This window comes from Aethalodelphis obliquidens, unplaced genomic scaffold, assembly GCF_003676395.1.
Source record: "Aethalodelphis obliquidens isolate GAN/ISIS:26980383/991018 unplaced genomic scaffold, ASM367639v1 scaffold3, whole genome shotgun sequence".
Taxonomy (NCBI): Eukaryota; Metazoa; Chordata; class Mammalia; order Artiodactyla; family Delphinidae; genus Aethalodelphis; species Aethalodelphis obliquidens.
The window spans coordinates 39,383,695-39,400,253 of NW_020837947.1; the positions used below are offsets into that span (position 1 = coordinate 39,383,695).

General features: G+C 37.4%; 1 pseudogene; it reads right to left on the reverse strand.

The window, feature by feature from the left end:
* Positions 1–4,291: 4,291 nt before the first annotated feature.
* Positions 4,292–6,344, reverse strand: LOC113613031 (matrin-3 pseudogene; annotated as a pseudogene).
* Positions 6,345–16,559: the final 10,215 nt, after the last annotated feature.

The following is a 16,559-nucleotide window of genomic DNA, read 5'->3' on the forward strand; positions in this document are numbered from 1 at the left end:
GAACAATAATCCATAATCTATGTTGTCATCCATATAAAGTTGGACCTTATTGTCCTCACTCTGAAATCAACCTGAACATGGTGTGTAATTGGAAAACAAACACACAAATGAAAAACATAATACAACATTCCTAAAAATTTAAAAAGCAACTTAATTCACCAATGTAACCCCCCCCCAAAAAAAACCGCCAAAGAGGAGATTCAGTCATAACATACCAACAAAGTTCTTTGAATCCTCTTTTTTACCTATCTTTTAGAGTCCTGCCCCACATGGTAGAGAAGATCAACCTAAACTTTCATCCGCAATGCTTCAAACATCCCCTAAAGCGAGTCTGGATTGATCTTTAACTTTCTTGCCCTCCATTCCTTTATTTTTTCTTCTTTTCCATAATTTTCTTTTGCAAATCTTTGTCATCTCCAATTTAAAGCAATCCAACTGGCTCTGACTCCTTTCAATTCTTCCCTTGCCTGGTAACCTGACTGCCTAAGACCCAGGAATTTAACAGGCAAAAGAGAAATATTTTTAGTGGGCAGGGAAAGAAAGAGGATATGAAAATATCTTATTATTTTTTTTTCTGCAGCAAATGGAGTTGTAAAACAGGCAAAAATCAGAATAAATGATAATTAATATAGACGTATACTTATATATATATTAATTATCCAGTCCTCAATTATGCTTACTATTCAACTGGCAAAATAAATATGAAAAAATAACTGTAATTACAAATTGTGGCTTCTTTAGACATATGGCAGGCTTAGTAAGACTAAGCTCTACTTTCAGAAAGAAAATGAAGATCAATTGATCCTAGTCAAAAAATGATATTTTACACCTTAAAATAGTTACATATTAGTGGTAAGTATAATTAAGCATGTGTTTTGGATAGTGTCCTTTATCTCCAAAAGTTGACAAAAATAATATTAAAATGCTGTTTCATCAGAATATTTAGTTGAGCTACCCTTTTTGAATCTTTGTATCATTTTTTGAATCTCTGATCATTTTATTCCTTATTTTGTTTAAACAAAAATGAAAGAATGGAGAACTTAATGCCTTATCAATCAGGTGATTTTTAAAAATTCAGTAAGAAAGAATTTCTGCTACTTTGAAACATTCTATTGGAAAGTGAAAGAGAAAGGAAGGGTCAGAATAGCAATACTGACTAGTACCCAGGTCAGTAAATCTTATTTACTTTCCAGTTTCTCTGACACAACTTATTCTGATACCTCATTTCATCATAAGAAAGTATAATCAGGAGTGGATAATTTGATACAATGTTATTACCAAGAGATAAAATGTTTGATTGCTTTATATTATTGCCTAAACACATCCCAAAATGAGTTTTTAGAATAGGAATACGTTTTGAGGTATTATATTGTATTACAGACTGTGAAGTCATTTGAAAAATGTTTGAGGTTTAAATGAAGATAAATCAATAGTTGAAAATATTGTTCATATAAAAAAGCTAGGGATTTTATCCTAGGCATGAGACTGACACTTCTTTTGATTCATATTTACAAACAACTTATTGAAGGGTCAAAAATACAGGTTTCTCTGAGCATACCTTTGAATATTTAGAAGAAAGTTATGAGCATGTTGTTATTCTCTACCACAAGGAAGCATTTTTCTGAAATACATTGGTCCTCTAAAATAAAAATGAACACAATCAATAGCAAGGGTTTCTGAACCTCAGCCTAGTATCTGACTATTTTGCTGCAGATTATCAAACTTTTATTCAAAGCCTTACCAGCTAGGTATCAAAATGCATTATTTGTCTTCACTTTTTGCCTTAGACAACAGTTTAAAGTAGATCTAAGGATTAGACCTTTGGGAAAAAATAAATCATTCAGTTCTTCCCTGTATAACTTATTGTCTCCACCACAACTACATATTAACAGTTTTTCATAGTGAGTATAAGTAGTGCTTTATGTTTAACTATGAGAAAAGTTAGCCCAGAAAACAAAACAATGGGCTTCCCTGGTGGTGCAGTGGTTAAGAATCCGCCTGCCAATGCAGGGGACACGGGTTTGAGCCCTGGTCCGGGAAGATCCCACATGCCACAAAGCAACTAAGCCCGTGCACAAGTACTGAGCCTGCGCTCTAGAGCCTGCAAGCCACAACTACTGAGCCTGCTGAAGCCCATGTGCCTAGAGCCCGTGCACTGCAACAAAGACAAGCCACAGCAATGAGAAGCCTGTGCACCACAATGAAGAGTAGCCCCTGCTCGCCGCAACTAGAGAAAGCCTGCACGCAGCAATGAAGACCCAACACAGCCAAAAATAAATAAATACATTAAAAAAGCAAAACAAAACTGTTGCTGCATGAGAGGATAAGTTCTCATTTAAGTACTATTATAAAATCTGAGCTATTTAGAGAAAATTCTGTCACCCTTAGCCAAGTTGTCAGATAATGTTTTAAGACTTATTCCACAGGGCTATTCTTAATTACTGTTAGTCACGTTCAGTAGCTTCTGAAGATATATGCAGAATATAAAGTTGTGTCATAAATTATGGTCATTACCACAGGAGTGACAATACACAGGATACAATTTAATAGGCATTTTATGCTTCTCTTCTATTGGCTGCTTTTTACACCCATATGAAATTATTCTTCTGTAATACTTAAAGGAAAGGGAAGCAAGGACTTGCCTGGTGGTCCTGTGGGTGCTCTCAATCAGGTGGCCCGGGTTTGATCCCTGGTCAGGGAACTAGATCTCGTATGCACGCCGCAACTCAGAGTTCACATGCCTCAACTAAGAAGTAGGCATGCTGCAACTAAAAAAAAGAGATCCCGCATGCCGCAACGAAGATCCTGCGTGCCGCAATGAAGACCCAGAGCAGCCTAAATAAATAAATATTTTTAATGAATAAATAAATAAATAAATAAAAGGGAAGCAAAGAGTTCAACATAGTGAGAGGCAATTGTGGTTCTCAACTGCCAAGACTAATTATGTGTTTTGTTTCTGCCGAAAACCAAACAGCAAGATACTGAATTAATAATGGGCAGAATCTTGGTTGTCATTTACCGTTTACCCACAGGTCCCTGAGGTTGTCTGCTCTGTTCTGAAATGTGAAGTAGCTGATGGCAGGGTATCTTATTCACTGGGATTCTATTCCTTCCTTTCAGTCTATCTAGTGCTACTGAAAAAGAAATCACTAGCCCTAACAAATTTGCCCTGAGGAAGCTCTGTCTTGATATCAAAAAGTAGGACCAGATTTTTGGTAGGCATAGGCTAATTAGCAAGCAACAGAAGAACATATAAAATCTGCTTATTTTCATTGGTTTACTAACTTGGAAAATAATGTTTCCAGATCACTGACTATTGGACAAGGTAGAGACATTATCAAAGATTTTATGAATTATTATAACATCCTTCCCCAACCTGTCAAGCTAAGAAAAATAATGAAGTATTGATAGAATAAATTAATTATGTGACATTAGGTAGAACAGTGTAAGTTTGCATTTACAATGATTAAATTTGAGGGAAAAAATTTTCTTTTACCTTATGCTTTTATTCTAACATTTGAACCGAGTTTTTTGTTTGTTTTTTTAACTGCCTTTTTGGGGTTCTTGATTCTTTAGTTAGTAAGTGGATAACACTGTATTTTATGTGTCTTAAAAGCACTTTTTTCTTTCCATATGCCATGTCTTGTAGCTACTTGAATGCAAATACTTATAATACTATGCTAGTCTTTTCCTTATGTCTACTGCAAGCAATTGAAGTGGTGATGAGTATCAATGACCATTGTTGTTGTATTCTATGTCTCGAGAGTTGAAGTAAGGCCTAAACATGATTCAGACAAAACTACACAGGAAGCCAATGTGACACCTATTACATATATTAAAAATACAGAGATTTTGGATTCTATCACTATCTTTGTAATCTGTAAACTGTAAAAGTGCTAGGTTTATAATTTTATTCATACCACTCTCATGTCCTTCTTGCTATCACTTCTTGGATTAAAAAAAAATTGGTTGAGGAAGCAAAACTCAGTGACCACCTTTCATATTTTACTGCTATTAAAAACTTCAAGGCTTATATGATTTTCTTTGTACAAGTAAATATATTACTGTAGACTTTATCTTAGAGATAATTTGTTCAAATAAGCAAATCAATAAATATTATTGAGTCAAGGAAGGTGAGCTACAGTTGGCTGATTGCCAAGAAGCCTCACAGGACTGCACTACCTTGAAGAATTTACTACAGTGTGACAATAAGGTCTGACGCAGTGTTTCAGGCTTCTAAGATTTAAAATATTTTTGTCAATGGGCCACAGTTGGAAAACCAAAAGCTCACTCAAAGTAGGTCAAGTAAATCAGATTCAAGAAGTATGTTAGGTTCTTGTTCTGACTGGTCATCCTTTGTATCTTTTTCACCATCTTCACCTGACTTCTCTTCTTGTTCTTTACCTTCAGTTGTACTTTCAGTCTTCTGGGAACCATCAGTTTTGGATTCCTTATCACTTGGAGATTCTTTGCCATCTGGAGAGTAAGATCTTCTCCGGGATTTATCTTTTTTCAGTAAGTCAATGCCTCTGTTGGGAGTCCTAAGTACCAATGTTTTGTATTTTTCAGACAGGTCAACTTTTACATATCTCCCTTGAAACCAAAGGGCCTTTTTCAAACAGTGGTCAACCACTGCCATTGCATCTTCTCTGGTCTCCATCTCAATAAAGGCCTTTATTCTTTTATACTTCTAGGATAAATTAACTCTCACTGGCTTGCCAAATACTAATGCTGGTATAGCTGTATAATAATCCACTGCAGCCTGAGCATCTTCTGTGGTTGCCATTTCAATAAATGCCTCATTAATTTTATTTAGAATCAGATGATTTGAATAATTCCAAATGGTTCCACCAGCTGTAATAGTTGATATCTCAAGTTTTTCCCTTGCCAGACATCCTGATGTGAACAACTCGGCTAGTTCCCACTCTGCATGTGTCTTGGTCCTTGCAGGTTTCCATTTCCAGCACCCAGATTTCCTCTTGGTCCAACTGTTGATCCCCCAAGATGAAATGAGGGAGGTGGAGGTCCCAGAATTCCTGGTGCTGGGTTTGTACATTGCTGCAACATGAATGGATCATCCATTGTATGTCCTATATCATTGTTAGGGTTCCATTCTGGGTAGATTTCAAGAAGAAGCTGGCATCAACAACTGTGACTTGCTCCATCGATATGTTGACTCCACTCCTTATTAGAATGAACTGACAAATCACATATAGAGCACAGATGGGGATAACCCTTTGGTAAGAGTCCATGGAAGTCTTCTATATTGCTACTTGGAGGAGCACCCCTCTTTTTCTCAAACAGAGATCTCTCTTGTAAGAGGCCAGGACCATGTCCCATTCTCTCATACTCACTGTCAAATTTATGATAGTTACGTGAGGTCTCACCAAGAAAAGAATCATCCCTACACCTTTCTCCATCTCTTAAACTGTCATCTTCATAATCCATTCTGTCATAATAACCAGATTCTTGCAAACGACTTCCACGGTCATAACCAAGCACTGGGTTGAAACTAGGACCATGATCATCAAAACTATCTCTTCTTGGGCTTCCCTGGTGGCGCAGTGGTTAAGAAACTGCCTGCCAATGCAGGGGACACGGGTTCGATCCCTGGTCTGGGAAGATCCCACATGCTGTGGAGCAACTAAGCCCGTGAGCCACAACTACTGAAGCCTGCCCGCCATGCTCCGCAATAAGAGAAGCCACTGCAATGAGAAGCCTGTGCACTGCAAAGAGGACCCAACACAGCCAAAAAAATAACCCCCCAAAAACAAAAAAAAACTCTCTCTTCTAAAGTGCTTCTTTTCTTTCCAATCATCCCCAGGTACTCTGTATGGTGGCTCCCATGTAGCAAATCTGCCATCTCTACCATAACTCAATGTAGGGCCTTCTTCAGTTCTCCTCCTTTCAAGTTGTAGAAGGATTGGGGGCAAGTTCTCAGGAGTAATCTTGTCCTCTGGATAACGACTCAGTTCATGTAAGTCTCTAGCAGACAGACCAAAGTTGGCCAAAATGTTACTGGGCTGGTATGCACCTCCACGGTGCTGAGAAGACAAAGGGAGGGGACCTCTACTTCCAATGTTAAATACAGAAATCAAATTATGGGAAGAAGTACTAGCAGAAGACAGTGCACTATGGGCTCCTTGTTGATTCAATGAAGAACTCATTCCAAGATTTGTCAAAGTAGCAAGGTGTGCAGTACCCTGGTTCATTCTTCCAAGAGACGCTGGCATACTTAAAGACTGGGTAGCAGCAGCAAGAAGGCCTATTCCTGCTGCAGACAGGTCACGCCCATGGCCCTGCAAGTCGCTACCAAGAGACGACCGCTGGAATGACTTGGACATTGTAGAACTGTCTCTTGTCTAGTTTATAGATTAAATTTTTTTAAAAAAAAAGATGGCTAAAAAGAAAGCTCAAACTAGAAAACTAGGTTAACTTCGCTTCAAAAAATGGTAATGCCAAGAAAAAGGATCAATAATGACTGTAGAATCTTCTTCAAGCTGAGAACCAGCAGACAACTCTCAGTCCCATTTCAGGACGCGCCAGGCCCCTCCCCCTACTCAGCGCGTGCACGTCGCTCGCACTCTCAGCAGTGGTCGTTGTTCTCTCGCGATAATTTTTAAACAGTATTTGAAAAAGTGGGAAATAACTTACTGAATAACAACTTTGTGCCAGGAACTATGCTAGTTGCTTATGTGCCATCTCACTTAATCCCCACAATTCACGGCCCTGTGAATTAGGCATTACACCCTTCCTTACAGATTAGGAAACTGATGTTCACTTGTTAGTGCCAGGAAGTTAATGACTGACGTTGCTGAAATACAAGCCCAGATCTATTGAACCCCAGAGCCTGTCTTCTTTCTCTGTCATTTTCTTCCTGGCACAAGTGGGGAATTCTATTTAATATCCCTCAACATTATTATTCCTTTCATAAACATTTAGCTTCTCCCACATGCCAGGGGTACTGCCAGACGTTATGGATACAAAAAAGGAGTTCTTGCCTCCTTATTTTAGTGACTGTTTTCCTCTTCTGAATATGCGAGTCCAGTCCGATAACCTCAGTTATGCTGGATGCAGGAAAGTGGGACTCAAAATGCCTGTCATTTTGTTCAGTAAACATTGAATTAAATAGCAAAACAAACAATTAAGGGTCACATCCATAGAATAAACAAAGTAAATTACACATAAAATTTTATGAATGCCCTTTTGTCATTCTAAAAAAATAGCAAATGTCTTTAAGATTAATATGACTTTATCTGAGTAATCTCAGCTATGTGTACTTGGCACAAATTCTGAAGGCATTATGGGTTTCTGTCTGGCATTTTGGAAACATACATCAAACAGACTGTAAAAGAATACTATGATCTCTCAGGAACGCTGGAACATTACTGTGTTATTTCTGAGAAGTGACAGCCAATCATGAAGAACTTTGTGTAGGTGTTTGGAGTTCAAAACTTGATGTGTAACTGATTGGCATAATATGTGTTGGCACGGAGATAGTTTTTCTGGAAAAAAACGCAATAGTGTTTTCACCAAGAGAAATGACATCAGGGTGCAATGAATACACCCTTTGGATATTTTTACCTACTGTCGGAAATGTAGTATATGGCTTTTACTGGAAAAGGAAAAAAGTCTTGGCATTGTCATTACTTTTTGAGACAGGATTTAAAAATTGTTTAGAAAACTGGCCTTACTTCAAAGGGTACACTTAAACTAGTTCTTGCATCCTGTCTGAAGAATCAGCAGCCTAGTTTGTTTTCATAATTCTTCAACTCATCTGCTTTTTTTCTGCTAACATGGCAGGCTGGGTGCCTGGACTGACTTGCCAATGAAAACAACTAAACAGTTCTCATAAAATATATTTAATAAAATTTCTTTAAATGCATCAGTGAACTAATAATAAGGTAAGAAAATTTCAGGTCTTATCTAAGTTAAGTCAAGAGCTCAGATAGGTAAATTGAGAAATGGAACTGGCTTATTCCCTAACCATGTTTCTCCATGGCCCCACAGGATATGGCAACAGGAAACAAAGCCCAAGACTTGTTCAAGAGAAGGAGTCTAATAAGAAGACACGTCTCCCCTATAAAACTAGGACATCAAATGGCCAAATGTATAATGGTGAGCCAGGATTAAACCTGCCCTCCCTACCTCATACCCCAGAAGATAACAAGGAAAATCAACTTTCTTGAACATAAGTTCTGTGCTGAGAAGGGTAAAAAGCTGTAACTGAGAATTTGAACCGCAATCTGATTGGCAGGCTCAATATGTACCAGAGGTCCAGTATTAGTAACAAAGAAAAATAAATAAAGGAGATGTGGATTGGAAAAAAGCAAAGATGCCATTATTTGTGGATTTTATAAATAGACATAGATAAATTACTAGAATTGAGATTTCAGTAAAGTTGCTAGATACAAAATTAATTTGCATAAAGCAAATGCAATTCTATATGATTTGATAGTTTTGTTTGTAATGGCAAAAATAACTGAAACAACTCAAATGTCAAGAGTAGTTTGAACAAAAATGTGGTATAGGCAAAAGCAAATAGAATACAGTGGAAAAAAATTATTGGCAGCAACACACTTTCTTGGGTCAACCTCACAAATAAGTGTATTAGAAAATGGAGCAAGTTATAGCATACTATATGCAGTAGGGTTCATTTAGATACAGTCAAAAACAGGCAACACTTAACCTGTAGGTTAGGGATAAAACCTTTGATGGTACAAAGATAAAGAAAAGTGACGGCGAACTTCCCTGGTGACGCAGTGGTTAAGAATCTGCCTGCCAATGCAGGGGACACGGGTTCAAGCCCTGGTCCGGGAAGATCCCACATGCCGTGGAGCAACTGAGCCCGTGCGCCACAGCTACTGAGCCTGCGCTCTAGAGCCCGTGCACCACAACTACTGAAGCCCACAAGCCTAGAGCCTGTGCTCCGCAAGAAGAGAAGCCACCGCAATGAAAAGCCTGCACACCACAAAGAAGAGTAGCTACCACTTGCCGCAACTAGAGAAAGCCCGCGCGCAGCAGCAAAGACCCAACACAACCAAAAATAAAATTAAATAAATAAGTTTAAAAAAAAAAGAAAAGTGAGAGAAAAAAGAAAAGTGAGAGCATGATTATCACAAAAGTAGAGATAGTAAATATGGTTTTGGTAGGAGAAATTCTGAACTTTAATTTGGCGTTGAATTTCACTGAAAGTGCTCTGAGAATTTCATCTTAGATAAACATGTTGTAGATTCTGGTCCTACAGACCTGTATTTTACATGTTATCTTTTTATATCCTTACATGTAGTCATTTTACAATTAAAAATGTACATTCTTAATATAATTTTTATTTTTAAAAGTAATATATCTATACAGTTTAAAAGAGCAAATAGTACAAAGCTTCTAATCAATAAGCTCTAATGCTCAGCCCTATCTCTCTCAAACCTCAATACATGATTTCCTTGAGAGGTAAGCAATTTCAATACTTAATTTTTTTCCTCTTATTTACATCCATATTTTATTTTATTTTATTTTAAATTTATGTATTTATTTTTGGCTGTGTTGGGTCTTCCTTGCTGCGTGTGGGCTTTCTCTAGTTGCAGCGAGCGGGGGCTACTCTTCGTTGCGGTGCACAGGCTTCTCTTGTTGCGGAGTACGGGCTCTAGGTGAGTGGGCTTCAGTAGTTGTGGCACACGGGCTTCAGTAGTTGTGGCTTGCAGGCTCTAGAGTGCAGGCTCAGTAGTTGTGGTGCACGGGCTTAGTTGCTCCGCGGCAGATTGGGTTTTCCCAGACCAGTGCTCGAACCCATGTCCCTTGCATTGGCAGGTGGATTCTTAACCACTGCACCACCAGAGAAGTCCAAGGCGTATTCGCAACCACTGTACCACCAGGGAAGCCCTACATCCATATTTTAAATACAATATATTGCCATCCTTTTTTTTTCAACTTAAAGCATATATTGACTTCATAATATGGAAAACAAGGACGTAGCTCTATAATAATATATTTATACTTGCTAGTTCATCTGCTTGTATAGCTATATCACAATTTTTGGTAAAATTTGTATCCATTATGTCTGTATTTGTGACATGAAAATACTGTTCAATAGCAAGCCAGATAGTATGCTATGATTATAAATATTTTTCTGTACAATGCTTTGTTTCTCCAGGAGTCAATTGTTGCCTTATTTGTTGTTATTATTGTGGCTGTGGTTGTGTTGTTGTTGGGTTTTTTTCTATATTCTTACCACTAATTTTCTCCAAACTCTCCAAGATCATTGCAAGCAAGATATGTCAATGTGATCAAACACTTCAGTTAATTTCTCATTTCTAATTTTATTTTGTAGAAATCATTTCAGTACCACTTTGCCTTCGATTACAATTTGGTTGCTCTTTAGGACTGCCATTCTCCCTCCGCCATCCCAGCCTTATTCAGATATAATTGACATATAACATTGTTTAAGTTTAAGGTGTTCATTTAATACACTTATTTATTGAAAAATGACTGCTACCATAATGCTAGCTAACACCTCCATCACATCACATAATTACCATGTCTTTTTTTGTTGTGACATTACTCTCTTAGAAACGTTCAACTATATAATACAGTATTGTTAACTATAATCACCATGCTGAACTTTGTACCCTTTGTCCACATCTCCCCATTTTCCCTATCTCCCAGCATCTGATAACCATCTCTCTACTATTTCTGAGTTCAGATTTTTTAGATTCCACATATAAGTGATATCATACAGTATTTATCTTTCTATGTCTGACTTACTTCACTTAGCATAATGCCCTAAGAGTTCATCCATATTGTTGCAAATGGCAGGATTTCATCTTTCCTCATGGCTCAATAATATTCCATTGTATATATACACCACATCTTCCTTATCCATTCATCTGTTGACAGACACTTTTAGGTTGTTTCCATATCTTGGTTACGGTGAATAATGCTGCAATGAGCATGAGAGTGTAGAGCTCTCTAAGAATCTTTTTGGACTTCCCTGGTGGTCCAGTGGTTAAGAATCCGCCATCCAATGCAGGGGATGTTTGGGGGAACTAAGATCTCACTTGCTGTGGGACAACTAAACCTGTGTGCTGCAACTACTGAGCCCGTACACCGCAGTTACTGAGCCTGCGCTCCACAACTAGAGAGAAGACTGCACACTGCAACGAAAGACCCTGCATGCTGCAACTAAGACCCGATGCAGCCAAAAATAAATAAATAAATAAAGATTTTTAAAAAAAGAATCTTTCAATTCCTTTGGATAATACACAGAAGTGGGATTGATGAATCACATGGTAGTTCTATTTTTGATTTTCTGAGGACTCTCCATACTGTTTTCTATAGTGGATGAACTAATTTACATTGCCATCAACAGTGCACATGGGTTCCCTTTTCTCCACAACTTCACCAACACTTGTTATCTCTTGTCTTTCTGATGATTGCCATTTTAATAGGTATGAGATAATATCTCATTGTGGTTCTGATTTGCATTTACATAATGATCAATGATGTTGATCACCGTTTCATGTATCTGTTGGCCACTGCATGTCTTTGCTGGGAAAATATCTATTCAGTTCCTCTGCCCATTTTTTAATTGGATAGTTTGCTATTGAGTTTTATGAATTATTTATGTATTTTGTATATTAATCCCTTATCAGACATGATTTGCAAATATTTTCTACCATTCTGTTGGTTGACTTTTCATTTTCTTGACTGTTTCCTTTGCTGTGCAGAAGCTTTTTAGTTTGATGTAGTCCCACTTATTTGTTTTTGCTTTTGGTGTCATATACAAAAAAATAATCTTTGACACATCTTGTGAAGAAGATTTTCATCAAATTTTCTTCTAAGGGTTTTATGGTTTTAGCTCTTATGTTTAGGTCTACAATCCATTTTGGGTTAAATTTTGTGAGTGGTATAAGATAAGGGTCCAATTTTATTCTTTGCATGTGATTATCCATTTCCCAATACAATTTATTGAAGAGCCTGTTCTTGGCTCTTTTTGTTAACTATTAGTTGACTGTACTGTGAGGGCTTATTTCTGGGCCCTAGATTCTTTTCCACTGGTCTATACTATTTTTATGCCAGTACCATTTTGTTTTGATTACTATAGCTTTGTAGTATGGTTTGAAATCAGGCATGTGATACCTCCAGCTTTGTTCTTTCTCAGGACTGCTTTGGTTATTCAGGGTCTTTTGTGGTTCCATACAAATTTTAGGATTGTTTTTTCTATTTCTGTGAAAAATGAATTGGGATTTTGATAGAAATTGTAGTGAATCTATAGATGGCTTTGAGTAGTATGAACATTTTAACAAAATTAATTTTTCTGATTCATGAACATGGGGTATCTTTCCATTTGCTTGTGTCTTCTTCAGTTTCTTTTGTTGGAGTCTTACAATTTTTAGTCTTTCACTTCCTTGATTAAATTTATTCCTAAGTATTTTATTATTTTTGATGCTATAGTGAATGAGATTATTTTTTTTAAATTTCTTTTTCAGATAATTTATTGTTAGAGCATAGAAACACAACTAATTTCTGTATGTTGAGTTTGTATCCTGCAACTTCACTGAATTTGTTTATTAGTTCTAACAGGTTTTTTTGGTGGAATCTTTAGGATTTTCTGTATATAAGATCATATTATCTGCAAACAAAGACAATTTCACTTGTTCCTTTCCAATTTGAATGCCTTCTATTTCTTTTTCTTGCCTGATTGCTCTGGCTAGGATTTCCAGTACTAGGTTGAATAGGAGTGATGAGAGTAGGCACTGGAGCACAGTTGTGCAGGCCAGTGACAGAAGACAAAGCCTGATCCAGGCCCACGAGCAGTTGTGCGGCCCTGGCTGTTGGAATGCTCTCCCATGTCTGCACATGTGCACTGCAGTGGATGTTGATAACAAGTGTCAGGCTGGCAGTGTGAAAGTGCACAGCTTGAGGGGCTAGCCCCAAGTTTGCAGATGGTGGTAGGAGTCAACTGTAGGGATCTAGGCTGTCATCTTGCAGTAGAGCTGCACTGCAGGGAGGTATGCAGCAGCTGTGCTGTCTATTGTTTTTTTTCATTAGTAAAATCTGCCCTGTTTGTCTGCAGAGCAGGTCACTGTAAACCACAGTCTCTCCTACTGCATGGCTACGATTGGCAACCTCTGTTTCTCTTCCTTGTCCTTAGCCATCTCTATTGTTTCTATATGTGTCTCAGCTTTGCTGAGTCTGGGTGGGGTGAAATTGAAAGGGGACCTTCATGTGGTGCCCCAAAGGATGAGGGTAACTCTTTCTAGCTGGGAAGTTCCCTCTTCCTGCTGAGCAATGACAGCTTGGAGGATGGGATGATGCAGGCAAAATGAAGCCATCTTCTTTTATTTTTTGTGCAGTTATTCTCAGAGTTTTTGTTTGTTTGTTTGTTTTCCTGTGTTGCTAAATTTGGACTCCAGGGCTCTCCCAGAGCTCTTTTTGTTTGTGGGTAGCTGGGGTTTCACTCCACTCTATCATGTCTGCCATTCTGATATTTCTCTTTGCCATCATCCAGATCATTCCCTTAGTTCTCTTCTGTATTCATTCATTCGTTCAACAGATATTCTGGAAAGCTACGCACCAGGCAGTATTATGGATACTGGAGTTATATCAATGAAAAAAGATGAAGTCCCTGCTTCTATAGAGCAAAAATTCCAGTAAGAGAAGCATAACATGAAAAAATATAGTAGGATGTTAAACTAGAAGTTTCTACTGAGTCACTAAGGTACATTAGATATGAAATTCCAAAATGAAATAAAAGATCGATATTAAAATTTTCAAAGGAGAGGCCTCCCTGGTGGCGCAGTGGTTGAGAGTCCACCTGCCGATGCAGGGGACACGGGTTCGTGCCCTGGTCTGGGAAGATCCCACATGCCGCGGAGCGGCTGGGCCCGTGAACCATGGCCGCTGAGCCTGCGTGTCCGGAGCCTGTGCTCTGCAACGGGAAAGGCCACAACAGTGAGAGGCCCACGTACCGCAAAAAAAAAAAAAATTTCAAAGGAGAGAGTTGAAAAGTTTTTGCATGATTCTTTACCTGCTTAGGGAATAATCTGTGTAACAGTTGGAGAGAACTTTGTGATGAATGATTAGAAAAGAGTATTTTTTTAAAATATAAGAGAGTAAAGATCTCTCTTTACTGAACACTAGTTACTTTATTGATATTTGGCAGAGATCTAAAGAAAGTAAAAAGATCAGCTATATGAATATCTGAAAGTAAGAGCATTCCAGCCAGAGGGAAAACATCAAAGGCCATGAGGTAAGAGAATGCTTAATGCATTTTAGGAATAGCAAGAAAGCTTGTAAGCATCAAAGTGGCTAGGGGAAGGTGGAAGATTAGATGCGAATGAAATCAGAGAGGGAGCAGATGATGTCTTGACTTGGGGTGGTATCACTGAATGTTGTAAAATACAGAGATTCTGCACATGCTTGAGAGTAGAGCTGGCAGAATTTCCTGAAAGCCTGGGTATAGTATATGACTGAAAGAAAGGAATCAAGGATAATTTAAAAAATTTAGGCTGAGCAATTGGAAATGAGGGTGGGTCATTTACTGAGATGGGAGAGACTCAGGAAGTGAGAGGAGGAAGAGTATTTTCTTTCTTTTTAAATAAAGAAAATTATTTTTTTTATTTTTGGGGAAGAGTATTTTCAAAAGTTGGATTTGGAAATGTTAAATTATTAGAGTCCTATCATTTATCCAGATGGAAATGTCCAATAGGCAGTTGCATATAAGAATCTAAGTAAATGTGAAATGTTAGGGCTGGGGATAAAAGTGAGGGAGTCATCATGGTATACTTGGTATTTTAAAGTCATGGCTCATTTAAGTCTTTGTAGAGTGTAGCTGCCTGAGTTTGGAAACCTATGTCTTCTGACTCATTTCACCCTTCCCAAAAAAAATAAGGTTTCTCTCTTGAATTAGTACGCCCTTGACATCTCACTAAACTCATGCCTTTATTCCTTGTACACCAAAGGTTTTTCCTCTGAGTATATCTGCCTATGTCTCATGAGGTCTAATTTCAGGATAAGACCTCATTCACACTCAGAGGACGCAAACTTCTCCCTTGACTGTTTCTTGGTGTATAATGAAGCTTGAGTTATCAATAAACCCCTGCCCACTCAGAACACACATAAGGCCTCCACCCAACTCTGTCTTCTTTTACAATGTAGCTCGACTTATGGAAAATTCCTATCTACATGAACTATAAGTATTCTTAAATTATGCTTCCTTGCATAGAACAAGGTGAGATTTCAAGCTAAATCCTTACCCACAACTTCTAAAGATTCATCCCAGAACTGCCAGCCTATGTTTGAGTAGGTAAACCCTCACTTATAGTGTACAAACAGAATAAACCAAATTTTCTGTTATCTCTTCTCAACATTCTCTTTGTCCTTGGGGGTTTATGTCTTTTGTATTTCTTTATCCTCATTTTAGTGGTGTCTCTGGATAGAGCAGGAATAAATGCATATGTTCAAGTTGCCATATTTAACAGGTTAAATAATTTTTAAATCCAGTAAAATGCTTCTTATAGGGTGTTGCTAGTTATAACAAATGTATTTTGTACAGGCAACTTTGCTTAATAGCAAAATGTTTCTTAAAATGATTTTTTAAAAAACGCTTTAAAAATTACTCAGTGCTTACTGTTGGTAGTCTAACAGTACTTGCGACATTTTACTATAATTTTGTAATTCACTAGAATATTGTATTATGGAATTTTGTTAGTAATTTTTTTATATCTGTATTAGAAAAGGATAACAGTTTTTAAAGAAAACCTCAAGTTACCAAATTCTATTAAATTGATTCTTCTTCCAATTCAAATGTTATTTTAGTGCCTTTCTGCCTTTAAAATGTATTATCCTAATGTTCATGGTTAGTATAAATAGGAAAAGTACCTGGAAAAAGAAAGGATATGCTTAATTTTATTGTTGAGGACATATATAAATAAATTTGAAACTACCACTAAAAATATTAAATATTACAGAATACAAAGGCTATTTTAAATCTGTATATGAAAAAACTGACCTGGAAAACAAAAGAGTTTCAAAAGTAATAATGGGATAAACAGAGGCAGCTGAAGAATTTGAATTAGACTATTATAGCTTCACTTAGATAATGCAAGTATTATATGCCAAGATTACAAGAAAATCACCAAAACTACTATGGACAAATAATTGAACTGAACAGACTCTCCAAATGCTGATTCTTAGAACTGGAGGAAATCATTCAAGATAATATGTAGCACCTTGTCTAATTATTTATAAACATGTCTCCCTTACATGTTACATGTCTATCTCACCAGACTGAGCTATTGAGGACAACAGACTTGTCTTGCCTATCTTACTGTTCACTGATCCAACCATAACATATAACAAAGTACCTAGCACATGGCAGATATCTTATATGTGTTTAATTAGGAGATGGCTAGTGAGTGATTTTATAGAGATGATCAGTGACTCTGGAAAAAGAAACAGAGTATGTCTGCTCGACTCCTTTCTCTTTTTGATTTTTAGCCTCAGCCTATGTGCAGGATGCATGCATTCTGTTCTGCTTTCTGTCTACCTCCTTGGGGGTG